General features: G+C 34.7%; 1 protein-coding gene across 1 annotated transcript in view; it reads left to right on the plus strand.

Annotated features, from left to right (window-relative positions):
• Window positions 1–3645: 3645 nt before the first annotated feature.
• Window positions 3646–17203, plus strand: part of LOC123295469 — a 99156-nt gene continuing 85598 nt past the window's right edge. Inside the window, exon 1 of the mRNA XM_044876844.1 lies at window positions 3646–3975. The gene's annotated coding sequence lies outside the window, so the exon portion shown is untranslated. The remainder of the gene's footprint in view (window positions 3976–17203) is intronic.

Consider the following 17203-nt stretch of genomic DNA (forward strand, 5'->3'; position numbering starts at 1 on the left):
CCACGCGACGTCTGTTGGTCCGTCTGTTTTCCGAGTCGGTGGTACGTAAGTCTGTCTAATGTCCTGGTCAAGCAGGCTCCGTCCCTGCACCGCAGCGATGTGGAACCTACTAAAAGAAAAAAAATAGAAAAAGAAGAAAGAAACTTCAAGGGCTGTTACTTGAAGACAGTCTGATGCGATCTCAATGTACGAAGGGTGCCTATAATGACAGCCTTCTGCATAGAAGAGATAAGGTGACGAAGATGAGACCTGCAGACCGGAATTTGAGATAGATTCGTCTCGAGAGTTGGACGAATTCCGCCTAGGCAACCAATAATGAGGACAACCATTTTGACTGAGTAGCCAGGGTGTAGTTGTCGTAGTTCTTGTAAGAGATCAAGATATTTAGTCCGTTTTTGCTCCTCCTTCGTGACTATGTTCGTTTCTGCAGGCGCAGAGAACTCGATGACGTACATAGTCTTAGATAAGATATCCTGGAGCACTATATCAGGCTTAGTAGCAGAGAGCTGCCTGGTAGTTGGGAACGAGAAATTCCAGAAGATAATGCATTTCTCGTTCTTGACGACGGACTCGATCTCGCCTGGAGCATATGGTAGGACTGGCGTAGGGTCCACTTCATACTTGTGTCTCAAGAAGTAGTACAGCACGCGGAGGGCAGCGTTATGGCGATGTATGTAGGTGTTTGTGGCATAAGAAGGACATGCCGAGATGAGGTGCATCAGCGTCTCCGGCTGAGATTTGCACGCTCTGCACATAGTGGTGGGGACTGCTTGCTTATATACATACTTTTGGTGAGTTAGCGTCGCTATCACACCATCTTGGGCAGCGATGATAAAGCCTTCTGTTTCGGACTTGAGTCCAGCTGATCGGAGAAAAGAGAACGTAAGATCAACGGAAAGACTACAGGTGTCTAGATGACGGTAGAACATTCCCTGATGGTCACGATTCCGATGATCTTCGAAGAGGGAGCGTATTTCAGCTCGTTTTACAGCTGAACGAAGTCGAGATTTGGAGAGAAGGACCACGTTATCATCAAGATCACGATTAGACGGATCAAAAGCAAGGCCCAATTTAGACGCTGCACGTTGTGCTGCAGAGAACAAGAATGCTCCTTTACCCTGTAACTCATGATCGCGCACGAGTTTCATAAGAGGGTCAGAACTATTTATGACCTGACAAGCTATTCCTAAAACTACCCTATCATGTAGACATTCAACGGATAGGAGACCTCTACCTCCTTGCTGGCGTGGGAGGTAATTACGCGGTACAGAAGCACGTGGGTGCAAACTACGGTTAACGTTCATGAGTTTGCGAGTGCCTCTATTAAGTTCCTTAAGCTCCTCTATTGTCCATTTGATGGAACCAAAAGAATAGAGAAGGATGGGTATTGCAAGCATATTAGTAGCACGGATCTTATGGTCCCAGACAATTCTGATTGCCAGATTTGTCGAAGACGGTGCCTATACCTGCCGCGAAGAGCTTCCTTGACAGTAGACACACTTTGAATGTGGTTTTCACCGACACCCAAATATGCGTAGAGCTCTTCTTCATCGAGATGTTTCACGATGCTTCCATCTGTGAGCTGCACGTCTGCATCGTAATCAGGGACACGACCCCTCTTACAATGAATGACGGCACATTTATCAAGTCCGAATTCCATGCCAATAGCCTTCGTGTACTGATGGACAGCTTTGAGAGCTTGAGATAGACTGCTCTCAGAAGAAGCATAAAGTTTCAGGTCATCCATATAGAATAGATGAGTTACCTGATGCTTCCTATCTGCCGGGGGACCACAACGGTAACCAGTTTCTTCTCGCAAGCGCAAGGAAAGGGGCATAAGGGAGATGCAGAATAAAAGCGGGCTAAGGCTGTCGCCTTGATAGACACCACGCTTATACGTTACCAGATCTGTTGAGACAGTACGTTTACCACATCTAATGGTAAATTTGGTCTTCCACAAAGGTAACAGCTCTTCGATGCATCTGATGATATCGGGGTGAATTTTCAAGCATTTGAGCAGCACCAATATGAGTTGGTGAGAGGTAGTGTCAAATGCTTTCCTATAATCCACCCAGGCCATACTCAGGTCGCGTTGATACTGACGAGCGTCTTGACAGATACATCTGTCAACAAGAAGATTATCTTTGCAACCTGATATACCTCGTTTGGAGCCGCGTTGCTCGTATATCATCTGCCAAACCGGTTCTAGGGTTGTGAGTATGCGTTCATTAAGAATGGAGGTGAACGCTTTGTACACGGTATTGAGACATATAATCGGGCGATAATTGCTCGGAACTGAAAGGTCTCCTTTCTTGGGAATCAAAACTGTTCGTCCTTCCGCGAACCACGTTGGAAAGGTCCCGTACCCAAGGGTGTATGAAGTAAAGTGCCTAGCAAGATGTGCGTGTGTGGAAGTTAAACGTTTCCACCAGAAGTTGGACACAGCATCCATGCCAGGCGCCGAATGATTCTTCTTGCCTTTGAAAGCAAGGGATACTTCATCAGCGGTAACAGATGTTAGGACCGCTTGTTCTGCTAGGCGCGCGTTGCAGAACCTTTCGAACAGTTTGATTGGTCTTATATTTTTATCTACACTAGTCGAATTTTCATATAAATCACGCCAGTAGCCATCGATTTGCTCTATCGAAGGTGGATTCTCGACGAGAGAAGGGGGTTTTGCAAATAAACGGGAAGGATTCGATACAAAGATCTTGTTCTCTCGAATACTCTTCTCGCGTTTAACTAGCTTTTTCCGAGCGAGAGCTAGTGCACGTATCTTTTCAATGTTTCGCTGCTTGATAGTGAGCAGGATACCCTTGTTTAGTGTGTGGTGTTGGTGCCTGAGTTCACGCGCGAAGGCTCGCACCTTTGGGGTGAAGGGTTTACCAGCTTTCTGGTACTCTAACACACACTCGATACGTGATACCGTCTGTCGTAGAGGGGTCAACTTGGAGTCAAGTTGCTCTATACGCTTGCGTGTTTTCTCCTCGGCTGTCTCAGTAGACTTGGGGGCAGGAGAAAGAGCACACATTGCAGCATAGACTGAGCTATCGATTTCGAGTAGGCTACTTGTGTGATTCAGATGATCGTCGACGATCTGGTTGATTAAAGCAAGGTCTTGTGCTTTGGCAAACGTTTTGCGGTACTTGGGACGTTTGCGTTTGGAAAGGTCATTATCGGTTTTGAACAGGATATTTTGAAACCGCTCTTTAAGCTCTTCCAAACGAGTGTTTGGTGGCTCAGCAGGAAGGATCGGAGTTTCCTCTACGTTCGCATCCGTGGTCGAAGTGAGTGGCGTGGCTGTTTCCGCCGTTAACACAGGTAGTGCTGGGATATCTTCGGGTATCAGAGGCGTAGGTGGTGAAGCCTCTAACACAGGTGGTGGTTGGGTATTTTGACATACCCGATCCTGTGTCTCAGTATCAGATCTCTCACTTTCTAATACTGGCCCATCCTGAGATATTCCATCCTGCGTCTCAGCGACTAATGTCTCACGTGTAGGATGAACTACACCAATAGCAGCCGGCTCTATCTCATCACCTCGATTCACTTCCGCTTGCGTAGTCCTGCATCGTTTCTCTTGTCCTGTTCGGGGTTTGTCAAATCCGGTTTTTTTGAGACGGGATGCTTGATCGCGTAGATGTTGCGATTTCATATGGGAAAGTTCGGGATGCTTTTCGCACCAGAGGGTGTGCATCCTGCCCATATAGCCACGTCTAGATGGTTCACTTGCTTCGTAACAAGTGAGCAGGTCAGCCTTAAGTGCCTTCGTCCATTGAAAGCGCTGAAGACGACTGTTTTGTGTGCTCGCTCGACTTTCTTGAGAAGTGCCTTGAGATGGCTCTTCGTCGTCAGCGGCACGTCTAGTCTCCGGGACTAGCCTGGGATCCAAAGCCAAATTTGATTGCTCTCCCTCATATCCGTGAGAGCTACCCCCTATAGGTAAGGTAGAAGCGTCACCTGCAGGGGGGCGGGGTTCTGTAGGACTGGGTCGACTACTAGTAGAAGAGTCATGTATGTTTCAGCGCAGTTTGACCTCAAGTAACCCCGGATGGTACACTTTTCAAAAAAGGGCAAACCTAGGTGAATGTTGGAAACCTCGGAAGTTGGAGGGGATAGATGACGTCATTGACCAATAGTAAATCAAGATGGCGTTGGGAGGTGTGGTGGGGCGTGGCTGACAGAGCGTTAGTGTGTTTCTTGGCGGAAGTGGGGCTTAAAGTGGTGGGCGCGGTTTTGGAAGTGGGGGTTAAAGGGGGCGGGAATTGGACGTTAGATGAGATAATCGAGCCCACTTTCAACCCCAAAGTATGGTACACTTTTCCAAAAAGGGCAAACCTAGGTGAATGTTGGAAACCTCGGCATTGACCAATAGTAAATCAAGATGGCGTCGGGAGGTGTGGTGTTGGGGAATAATGGCTGCCTAAGCATTGATGACGTCATTGGCTTTGACCAATAGTAGCACTGTAAAAATCAAGATGGCGTCGGGAGGTGTGGTTGAATTGGTGGGGAGGAATGGCTGCCTAAGCATAAACGGGAAATTACCAGGTGACGTCATTGGCTTTGACCAATAGTGGTGCTTGACGGGGGGTGAACGGGGGGCGGGACGTTGACATTAGTCAGCAATTTTAAAGAATATGTTAATTTGACCTTGAAAAATATGATATCATCATCTTGTAACAAGTTCAAACTTGTTTGAAATAATTTTACACGTGACCGGATGTTAATATTTTTTTATGATTAAGCAATGTAATATGACACTTGAAATTTACATAATAAAAATACATGTTCAAACTTGTTTGAATGGACTTTGATCTTAAAATAATTTTACACGTGTCAGCAATTTTCAAGAATATGTTAATTTGACCTTGAAAAATATGATATCATCATCTTGTAACAAGTTCAAACTTGTTTGAAATAATTTTACATGTGTCAAAACACGTGACCGGATGTTAATATTTTTTTATGATTAAGCAATGTAATATGACACTTGAAATTTACATAATAAAAATACATGTTCAAACTTGTTTGAATGGACTTTGATCTTAAAATAATTTTACACGTGTCAGCAATTTTCAAGAATATGTTAATTTGACCTTGAAAAATATGATATCATCATCTTGTAACAAGTTCAAACTTGTTTGAAATAATTTTACATGTGTCAAAACACGTGACCGGATATTAATATTTTTTTATGATTAAGCAATGTAATATGACACTTGAAATTTACATAATAAAAATACATGTTCAAACTTGTTTGAATGGACTTTGATCTTAAAATAATTTTACACGTGTCAGCTATTCTCAAAAATATGTTGAAATAGATTTGACCTTGAAAAATATGATATCATCATCCTGTTACAAGTTCAAACTTGTTTGAATAAAAATACATATTCAAACTTGTTTGAACATGTTTAAACTTGTTTGAATCGCATTAGATCTTAAAATAATTTTACACGTGTTATGAGATTAGAATAAAGGTTTTATTTAATAAAAATCTTATAAATATTTTTTTTTTTTTTTTTTTTTATTAATGATTAAAATTTACATTTTAAAAAAAATTTACAGAAAAAAATTATTATTATGAATCTGAAAAAACACACAAAGTATTGGTGACACTACAGTTCAATAAATTCATCAAATCCATTCCTATAACGACCTGCATTCATAGAAAAATTTTTCATTATTACAACAAATCCATTTGGATAATTTAATTAATCATCGTTTTGTTTTATCTATGAAATGACCTCACCACCTTATTTTCAGGTTATAAATACACCTTGTTTGTGCTAATTATATTCGCACCATCAAGTAATTTTGAGTAATAAACATGAATCAAAAAACATTTGTATTACAACAATATTTTTATATTGTTTTGTGTTAGTTAAAAATTGCTTCAATAAAATTTCATGAACCTAGTCTAATATATATATTCATATTAAAAAATACATTTCCTTTTTTAAAACACAAATATGTTCACAAAAGCGGTCCACTATGACAAAAATTTTTTTTTGTTACAAGTATGTTCACAAAAACTTTCCACTATAAAAGGAGACTTTTTTTATCAATATATGAATCATGTAAAGAGTCGAACCCTAACCACCTGACTTTAACGTTAGATCCATGTTTAGCTAAGACCTTTTCCACTAAATAAGTGTTTGTTTTGTGTTAAATACATCAGAAATTTCAGAATAAAAAATCATTTTATAAAATCTATGTATTTTTATTTTTAAATATTTATATATTATGAATCTGAAAAAACACACAAAGTATTGGTGACACTACAGTTCAATAAATTCATCAAATCCATTCCTATAACGACCTGCATTCATAGAGAAATTTTTCATTATTACAACAAATCCATTTGGATAATTTAATTAATCATCGTTTTGTTTTATCTATGAAATGACCTCACCACCTTATTTTCAGGTTATAAATACACCTTGTTTGTGCTAATTATATTCGCACCATCAAGTAATTTTGAGTAATAAACATGAATCAAAAAACATTTGTATTACAACAATATTTTTATATTGTTTTGTGTTAGTTAAAAATTGCTTCAATAAAATTTCATGAACCTAGTCTAATATATATATATTCATATTAAAAAATACATTTCCTTTTTTAAAACACAAATATGTTCACAAAAGCGGTCCACTATGACAAAAATTTTTTTTTGTTACAAGTATGTTCACAAAAACTTTCCACTATAAAAGGAGACTTTTTTTATCAATATATGAATCATGTAAAGAGTCGAACCCTAACCACCTGACTTTAACGTTAGATCCATGTTTAGCTAAGACCTTTTCCACTAAATAAGTGTTTGTTTTGTGTTAAATACATCAGAAATTTCAGAATAAAAAATCATTTTATAAAATCTATGTATTTTTATTTTTAAATATTTATATATTATGAATCTGAAAAAACACACAAAGTATTGGTGACACTACAGTTCAATAAATTCATCAAATCCATTCCTATAACGACCTGCATTCATAGAGAAATTTTTCATTATTACAACAAATCCATTTGGATAATTTAATTAATCATCGTTTTGTTTTATCTATGAAATGACCTCACCACCTTATTTTCAGGTTATAAATACACCTTGTTTGTGCTAATTATATTCGCACCATCAAGTAATTTTGAGTAATAAACATGAATCAAAAAACATTTGTATTACAACAATATTTTTATATTGTTTTGTGTTAGTTAAAAATTGCTTCAATAAAATTTCATGAACCTAGTCTAATATATATATTCATATTAAAAAACACATTTCCTTTTTTAAAACACAAATATGTTCACAAAAGCGGTCCACTATGACAAATTTTTTTTTGTTACAGGTATGTCCGCAAAACGTTCCACTATAAAAGGAGACTTTTTTATCAATATATGAATCATGTAGAGAGTCGAACCCTAACCACCTGACTTTAACGTTAGATCCATGTTTAGCTAAGACCTTTTCCACTAAATAAGTGTTTGTTTTGTGTTAAATACATCAGAAATTTCAGAATAAAAAAATCATTTTATAAAATCTATGTATTTTTATTTTTAAATATTTATAATACAATTAAAAAATACATCTCCTTTTTTAAAACACAAATATGTTCACAAAAGCGGTCCACTTTGGATTGTGAACTTTTTGTAATTCTTAGCAACCGCATAGAAACAGCCCTTTATATCATCGTTGTTGTAGTCATTCAGTAAACATGTTCTTAGGTTTGTAATTGGGATGTTTCACCTCGCGATTGGTGAATATTTCCGGTGTCCATGAATGAAAACCATGACGCTGTTCTAAATTTACATATCCTAGATACAGATCTGTTTAACCCAATGTTGAACAACTAGAGCCTAATCAACCAAATGAATTTATCTCATAGAATAATTCTAATGGTCCAGATGATAATTATTTTGAATAATTATGTATGCAACAGATGTAATATTTTAAATGTAATGTAATGTAAGAAGGTTTTATTTAAATAAAAAAAAAAAATGTCTGTGTAATAATGTCATGTATTATAAAAACAATACAAAAATATAAAATATAAATATTAATTAATATATCATAAATATTAACCTGAAAAATAAAAATAAAAAACATTAGAAATTTTAAAATAAAATTGAACATATAAAGTACTCACTTCACATTATTCCCCACATGCTGTCTTCGATTAAATATGTAATAAGTTCTAAGAGTATGTTGATATAATTATGCGGTTCTAAAATAATAAAAACTCATTAATAAATTATCTTAAGAAAAAAACAATTAAGACTTACTAAATGTTAAGTAATATATTATTTGGTATAATCCACACTCGTGGATTATACCCCCATTGATGTACACCTGCACAACTTGTATTGCCGTTTGAATTTGCACTTAAAAACACAAAAAATTATAATTAATAATTTATTAGTTAACAATAAAATTTTAAACATACTTGTTGACACTAAATAATAAATTTGGTGATACATTTGAACTTTCTCCATTGTAAAAAATTAACTTTTATGTTTAACCAGAAAAAATAACTCTATTTATATTAAAATAAATGCAATCCTACAAAAGTCATCTTGAGAAAGAATTTATTCAGGATTGTGTTAGAAATTCGATACACCAATATATATACAGGGTATTCTGTTATTAACTGTAGATCGTCAGCCTACGGAATAAGCTCATAAAACGAAGGAAAAAGTCATTTACCAATTTTGGATTTGAGGCCTGGTTTGGGCGCTACAGTTATGGTAAAAATTGATAAATTTGTTCATTCACTGACTATGATTCGATAACCAGCAGCCAATGATAATCAGTAGATAATAATATTAAACTAAAGAAGGGACTGATTTCAATTGGATTATATCATTTTTTTATTATATTTTTCCTAGAAAACATTAGATTCCTAGTAAAAAAACAAATTACATCATAAAAGGCGGTGTGTAGTTAATAACAGAATACCCTGTATATATATTGGTGCGTCGAATTTCTAACACAATCCTGAATAAATTCTTTCTCAAGATGATTTTTTGCATGATTGCAGTTTATAAATAAAAGAAATAATTAGATTAAATCAAAGAAACTTTAAAAAAAAAAAAAAAAAATATGTTTATTCACATAAAGTATTGGGTGACACTACAGTTCAATGAATTCATCAAATCCATTCCTATAACGACCTGCATTCATAGAGAAATTTTTCATTATTACAACAAATCCATTTGGTGAACTCCAACAATGTCGATATAAATCATGAAATTTTTGAAAATTCATATCAGAGCCAACATGATCGTAGAATATGTGTTTTAGATTCATTTCGTCCGTTTTGAATAACACCAAGCAATTAACATTGTCCCTTATGTTATGCTTTGGAACACATGCGTAGCTCTGACATAGGTAGAAACAATCAATTTTTCGATGACGACCCATACTAAAGTATTCTCTACTTCTCTGTTGTGAATGACAGCTCACATCATCAAAAATGAAAAGACTTTTTTATCGAGCTTCATTCAGACTAGGAATTTCACTAGTATCACTAAGTGGAAAAATAGCCAACCCCTTCCACTAATTTTAAAGTCTCTTCTAGTAATTGATATTTCGGTTAGTAAACAGATTTACTGTACACATAAATGTTTTCAAAGTGTAAACCATTTTCATCTTAAATTAAATTCAACATAACATTGGTTTTACCACAACCACTAGGGCCACATATTATTGTTCGTAGTGAATCTGAAAATAGAGGACCATGATATGTTTGTGTGTCTGTATTTTCTGGGAATAAACACTCAGAGCGGGTTGTTGTTTATGAAAATGCAATGTAACTAAGACTAAAATTTCAATACAACCCAGAGCACTTTACGATACAGATCTACATGCGTATGCTAAACAATTTAAAATTCCGTATTTTTGTAGTGTTTTTATGTGTGACACCCTACCTAAAATATCATATAAATTAATATTAAAAAATTAGATGATTATGTATTTTGTTTTAATATAAAATTATAATTTTTTAAAATAAAATTTTTTTATCTAATCTATAGTACAAGTTCATTTATTATATTCAATATAAAGAGCATATTATATGGGTTGATTGATGATGCTTGTTAGATTTGAAAACCAGACCTCTTTCTAAACAGACCAGTATTAAACAGGTCAAAACCAGTATTAAACAGCTACAGACCAGTATTAAACAGATACAGACCAGTATTAAACAGGTTTTCACCGATTTTGCTCCGACTTTCGCCGAATTTACTCCGGTTTTCACCGATTTTGCTCCGACTTTCGTCGATTTTACTCCGGTTTTACTCCGGCTTTCACCGATTTTACTCCGACTTTCGTTGATTTTACTCCGGTTTTACTCCGGCTTTCACCGATTTTACTCCGACTTTCACCGATTTTACTCCGGTTTTCACCGATTTTGCTCCGACTTTCGTCGATTTTACTCCGGTTTTACTCCGGCTTTCACCGATTTTACTCCGACTTTCGCCGATTTTACTCTGGTTTTACTCCGGCTTTCACCGATTTTACTCCGGCTTTTTAATTTTTGATAAAGTTATTATAAACTTGTTAATTAATTATATTTGTTTTCCTCAAGTAATGGATTATAGATAGTATTTCTCTTCCGATGTTTGTAGAATGTAGCCTTCTTAATTTATCAATTAATATATTACGATCACTATTGGAATCAATATTTTTTTTTTTCATAAGTTTTCAATACTAGGTTGAAAAAAACTGTTTAATACTGGTTTTGACCTGTTTAATACTGGTTTTGTCCTGTTTAATACTGGTCTGTATCTGTTTAATACTGGTTTTGACCTGTTTAATACTGGTCTGTATCTGTTTAATACAGGTCTGTATCTGTTTAATACTGGTTTTGACCTGTTTAATACTGGTTTTGTCCTGTTTAATACTGGTCTGTATCTGTTTAATACTGGTTTTGACCTGTTTAATACTGGTCTGTATCTGTTTAATACTGGTTTTAACCTGTTTAATACTGGTTTTGACCTGTTTAATACTGATCTGTATCTGTTTAATACTGGTTTTGACCTGTTTAATACTGGTCTGTATCTGTTTAATACTGGTTTTAACCTGTTTAATACTGGTCTGTATCTGTTTAATACTGGTTTTGACCTGTTTAATACTGGTCTGTATCTGTTTAATACTGGTTTTGACCTGTTTAATACTGGTCTGTATCTGTTTAATACTGGTTTTAACCTGTTTAAAACTGGTCTGTATCTGTTTAATACTGGTTTTGACCTGTTTAATACTGGTTTTGTCCTGTTTAATACTGGTCTGTATCTGTTTAATACTGGTTTTGACCTGTTTAATACTGGTCTGTATCTGTTTAATACTGGTTTTAACCTGTTTAATACTGGTTTTGACCTGTTTAATACTGATCTGTATCTGTTTAATACTGGTTTTGACCTGTTTAATACTGGTTTTGACCTGTTTAATACTGGTTTTAACCTGTTTAATACAGGTCTGTATCTGTTTAATACTGGTTTTGACCTGTTTAATACTGGTTTTGTCCTGTTTAATACTGGTCTGTATCTGTTTAATACTGGTTTTGACCTGTTTAATACTGGTCTGTATCTGTTTAATACTGGTTTTAACCTGTTTAATACTGGTTTTGACCTGTTTAATACTGATCTGTATCTGTTTAATACTGGTTTTGACCTGTTTAATACTGGTCTGTATCTGTTTAATACTGGTTTTGACCTGTTTAATACTGGTCTGTATCTGTTTAATACTGGTTTTAACCTGTTTAAAACTGGTCTGTATCTGTTTAATACTGGTTTTGACCTGTTTAATACTGGTCTGTATCTGTTTAATACTGGTCTGTAGCTGTTTAATACTGGTTTTGACCTGTTTAATACTGGTCTGTTTAGAAAGAGGTCTGGTTTTCAAATCTAACAAGCATCATCAATCAACCCATATAATATTCTCTTTATATTGAATATAATAAATGAACTTGTACTATAGATTAGATAAAAAAATTTTATTTTAAAAAATTATAATTTTATATTAAAACAAAATACATAATCATCTAATTTTTTAATATTAATTTATATGATCTTTTAGGTAGGGTGTCACACATAAAAACACTACAAAAATACGGAATTTTAAATTGTTTAGCATACGCATGTAGATCTGTATCGTAAAGTGCTCTGGGTTGTATTGAAATTTTAGTCTTAGTTACATTGCATTTTCATAAACAACAACCCGCTCTGAGTGTTTATTCCCAGAAAATACAGACACACAAACATATCATGGTCCTCTATTTTCAGATTCACTACGAACAATAATATGTGGCCCTAGTGGTTGTGGTAAAACCAATGTTATGTTGAATTTAATTTAAGATGAAAATGGTTTACACTTTGAAAACATTTATGTGTACAGTAAATCTGTTTACTAACCGAAATATCAATTACTAGAAGAGACTTTAAAATTAGTGGAAGGGGTTGGCTATTTTTCCACTTAGTGATACTAGTGAAATTCCTAGTCTGAATGAAGCTCGATAAAAAAGTCTTTTCATTTTTGATGATGTGAGCTGTCATTCACAACAGAGAAGTAGAGAATACTTTAGTATGGGTCGTCATCGAAAAATTGATTGTTTCTACCTATGTCAGAGCTACGCATGTGTTCCAAAGCATAACATAAGGGACAATGTTAATTGCTTGGTGTTATTCAAAACGGACGAAATGAATCTAAAACACATATTCTACGATCATGTTGGCTCTGATATGAATTTTCAAAAATTTCATGATTTATATCGACATTGTTGGAGTTCACCAAATGGATTTGTTGTAATAATGAAAAATTTCTCTATGAATGCAGGTCGTTATAGGAATGGATTTGATGAATTCATTGAACTGTAGTGTCACCCAATACTTTATGTGAATAAACATATTTTTTTTTTTTTTTTTTAAAGTTTCTTTGATTTAATCTAATTATTTCTTTTATTTATAAACTGCAATCATGCAAAAAATCATCTTGAGAAAGAATTTATTCAGGATTGTGTTAGAAATTCGACGCACCAATATATATACAGGGTATTCTGTTATTAACTACACACCGCCTTTTATGATGTAATTTGTTTTTTTACTAGGAATCTAATGTTTTCTAGGAAAAATATAATAAAAAAATGATATAATCCAATTGAAATCAGTCCCTTCTTTAGTTTAATATTATTATCTACTGATTATCATTGGCTGCTGGTTATCGAATCATAGTCAGTGAATGAACAAATTTATCAATTTTTACCATAACTGTAGCGCCCAAACCAGGCCTCAAATCCAAAATTGGTAAATGACTTTTTCCTTCGTTTTATGAGCTTATTCCGTAGGCTGACGATCTACAGTTAATAACAGAATACCCTGTATATATATTGGTGTATCGAATTTCTAACACAATCCTGAATAAATTCTTTCTCAAGATGACTTTTGTAGGATTGCATTTATTTTAATATAAATAGAGTTATTTTTTCTGGTTAAACATAAAAGTTAATTTTTTACAATGGAGAAAGTTCAAATGTATCACCAAATTTATTATTTAGTGTCAACAAGTATGTTTAAAATTTTATTGTTAACTAATAAATTATTAATTATAATTTTTTGTGTTTTTAAGTGCAAATTCAAACGGCAATACAAGTTGTGCAGGTGTACATCAATGGGGGTATAATCCACGAGTGTGGATTATACCAAATAATATATTACTTAACATTTAGTAAGTCTTAATTGTTTTTTTCTTAAGATAATTTATTAATGAGTTTTTATTATTTTAGAACCGCATAATTATATCAACATACTCTTAGAACTTATTACATATTTAATCGAAGACAGCATGTGGGGAATAATGTGAAGTGAGTACTTTATATGTTCAATTTTATTTTAAAATTTCTAATATTTTTTGTATAAGACCCATGATCCATTTCCATGTCTTCATGATGTTGTGGTACCAATAACGCCTCAAAGTCAGCGTACACCATATACTCAACACGTTCCTTGCTGTTGAAATCTTTGAACTCAACGAACCGCTCGTCATCAGTTTCAGGCATTCGTACCCGCACTGCTTCTTGCTCACCACAATTTACTGAATGCTGTTGGAGTTTGCCTTCTGTAGCAAAATAGTTGAGACATCGATCACATAAAAATATTTTATGCTCGAATTTTGTTACACCCGATCGAGCCAACTTTGCTAAATTTTTTATCCAGCAAAAGTGGTGACTGTTCCCATTCTCCACAGCCAATAGATGAATTTTCTTCCCCGCAGTGTTCGAACTAACGCGTACAGGGAAAATTTCCAAACCATGTATAAACGTATCTTTGTAGCCGTACACGTTAATCGATAAATGCGGGTTCATCTTTTCAAATTTATTAATTTGATCCAGAGACATGGGAAACTTTAATCCATCAAATTTTAAATGATATTTATAGTGCTGGTACTTAGTTAAACGTTGAGGATTCCTTTCAACCGGGTAAAGTGCTGACATTATCGACCATAAAAAGCAATGTTGGTCATCATTCTGGACATTAATCACAGCTTTTCTACATTTAATTGCAGATGGTAGTTCGCAAAATGTTCCAGCTGTGATCGGAGAGTACTTATTCATGTGGACTCGAATATTTATGATCATGTCAAGAGCCCAACCGCTATCGCGTTCCTGGAATTCTTCCAATTTTTTCAACAAATAGTTTTTGACATGATCAATGTACCACTCCTGCATGTCCGTTGTCAGATACATTTCCTTAGCCGACGTTATAAAAGTTTTCAAATCCTCCTCTTTGGTGCTGGGCTTAATGAAATTGCCCGTGAACATAATATACACCTGAAATAAAATCTCATTAGACTATTTAAATTATAAATCTTAAATTTTACTTACCTTGAGGGGATGATTCACTAGCTCACGCCGAACGTGTCTTCTAAACATTGGAAATGCCCGGTTGAAAAATATATTTGGATCTTTATAATCCAAATTGGTAATCATACCAGTCTTCACCCTGCCCTGGTGGTGGGTTTCAATTGTCTCCCAGATTAGATGTCGATTTTGTTTTTTGGTGACACCACCACCTTGCTTAACTAAATCTAATCGCAGTCGGTGAAGTTGCCGCTGGTATGATTTACAAAGTCCAATATTAGCTTCAAAACGCAGAGGATTTTCTTTCTTTAACATCAACATCTTTTTGAATAAGCGGATGTTCTGCTTATTAAGTATCATCCATCGCTCAGCTTCCTCCACCGTCTTGATGAGCCTCAACGCTCTCTCCACTTTCTTCATCATATCAGTGCTACCACCTTGAGGTACCACGTTTATCGTCTGCATAACATTTTGTTCGTAGGTGTCCATCTTTCAAAAAATTATATTTAAGTTTCACAATAATATTTAAAAAATTTTACACTTACCGTTATATTTTCAAATACTAAGCAAAATATACGTTACCGAACGTTCAACACTAAAGTTAACTTACAACTGAGTAATATTTGTTTTTTGTATAAAATATATAGACTAAGTTTAGAATAATAAATATACCAAAAAAAAAAAAAAAATAATAATAATAATAATAATAATAATAATAATAATAATAAAAATAACGTAAAAAATATATGCGGAAAAAACTAACTGAAGCAAAGGTGAATTTCAAAAGAGATACTTCAACAGCTACGTACATCACTTTTTATAGCATTATCCCCACCACTAAAAAAGTTGTAATTTGATATTTTTATAATCGTAATTCAAACTAATTATTTTTTCTTGGAATTCAGACAAGTTTAAACATGTTCAAACAAGTTTGAACATGTTCAAACAAGTTTGAACTTGTAGCAGGATGATGATATCATATTTTTCAAGGTCAAATTAACATATTCTTGAGAATAGCTGACACGTGTAAAATTATTTTAAGATCAAAGTCCATTCAAACAAGTTTGAACATGTATTTTTATTATGTAAATTTCAAGTGTCATATTACATTGCTTAATCATAAAAAAAAATATTAACATCCGGTCACGTGTTTTGACACATGTAAAATTATTTCAAACAAGTTTGAACTTGTAACAAGATGATGATATCATATTTTTCAAGGTCAAATTAACATATTCTTGAAAATTGCTGACACGTGTAAAATTATTTTAAGATCAAAGTCCATTCAAACAAGTTTGAACATGTATTTTTATTATGTAAATTTCAAGTGTCATATTACATTGCTAATTCAATAAAAAAAAATATTAACATCCGGTCACGTGTCTTGAATTTTATCATGTATATTTAAAGTGTCAAATTACAATATTTTTCAAGGTCAAATTAACATATTCTTTAAAATTGCTGACTAATGTCAACGTCCCGCCCCCCGTTCACTCTCCGCCACTATTGGTCAAAGCCAATGACGTCATCAATTCTTAGGCAGCCATTCCTTCCCCCACCACACCTCCTGACGCCATCTTGATTTTTACAGCGCTACTATTGGTCAAAGCCAATGACGTCCCCCCCTCCAACTTCGCATTCAACCGAGGTTTGCCCTTTTTGGAAAAGTGTACCATACTTTGGGGTTGAAAGTGGGCTCGATTATCTCATCTAACGTCCAATTCCCGCCCCCTTTAACCCCCACTTCCAAAACCACACCCACCACTTTAAGCCCCACTTCCGCCAAGAAACACACTAACGCTCTGTCAGCCACGCCCCACCACACCTCCCAACGCCATCTTGATTTACTATTGGTCAATGACGTCATCTATCCCCTCCAACTTCCGAGGTTTCCAACATTCACCTAGGTTTGCCCTTTTTTGAAAAGTGTACCATCAAAGCGGGGTTACTTGAGGTCAAACTGTGCCAGGACCGCTGTGACTCTTCTACTACTACTACCCGCCTGAGGACCGAAAAATCTGCTTCTCAAATTTGACATTTTTTGGATTTGACTCATTTAGCTCCGCTGAGTCAGCACGGACCCACCTCGTTAGCCCATCACTTTGAGCGGAATTGATGGTTACCGGGTATGGCACGTGTCCTAGTGTTAGGCTCGGACGTGAGGTTAGGGATTGCCTGCCCCTATTATTATTATTATTATTATTATTATTATTATTATTATTTTGTTTTTGATATATTTATTATTCTAAAATTAGTCTATATATTTTATACAAAAAACAAATATTACTCAGTTGTAAGTTAACTTTAGTGTTGAACGTTCGGTAACGTATATTTTGCTTAGTATTTGAAAATATAAC

The sequence above is a fragment of the Chrysoperla carnea genome, chromosome 1 (genome assembly GCF_905475395.1).
Source record: "Chrysoperla carnea chromosome 1, inChrCarn1.1, whole genome shotgun sequence".
Lineage (NCBI taxonomy): Eukaryota > Metazoa > Arthropoda > Insecta > Neuroptera > Chrysopidae > Chrysoperla > Chrysoperla carnea.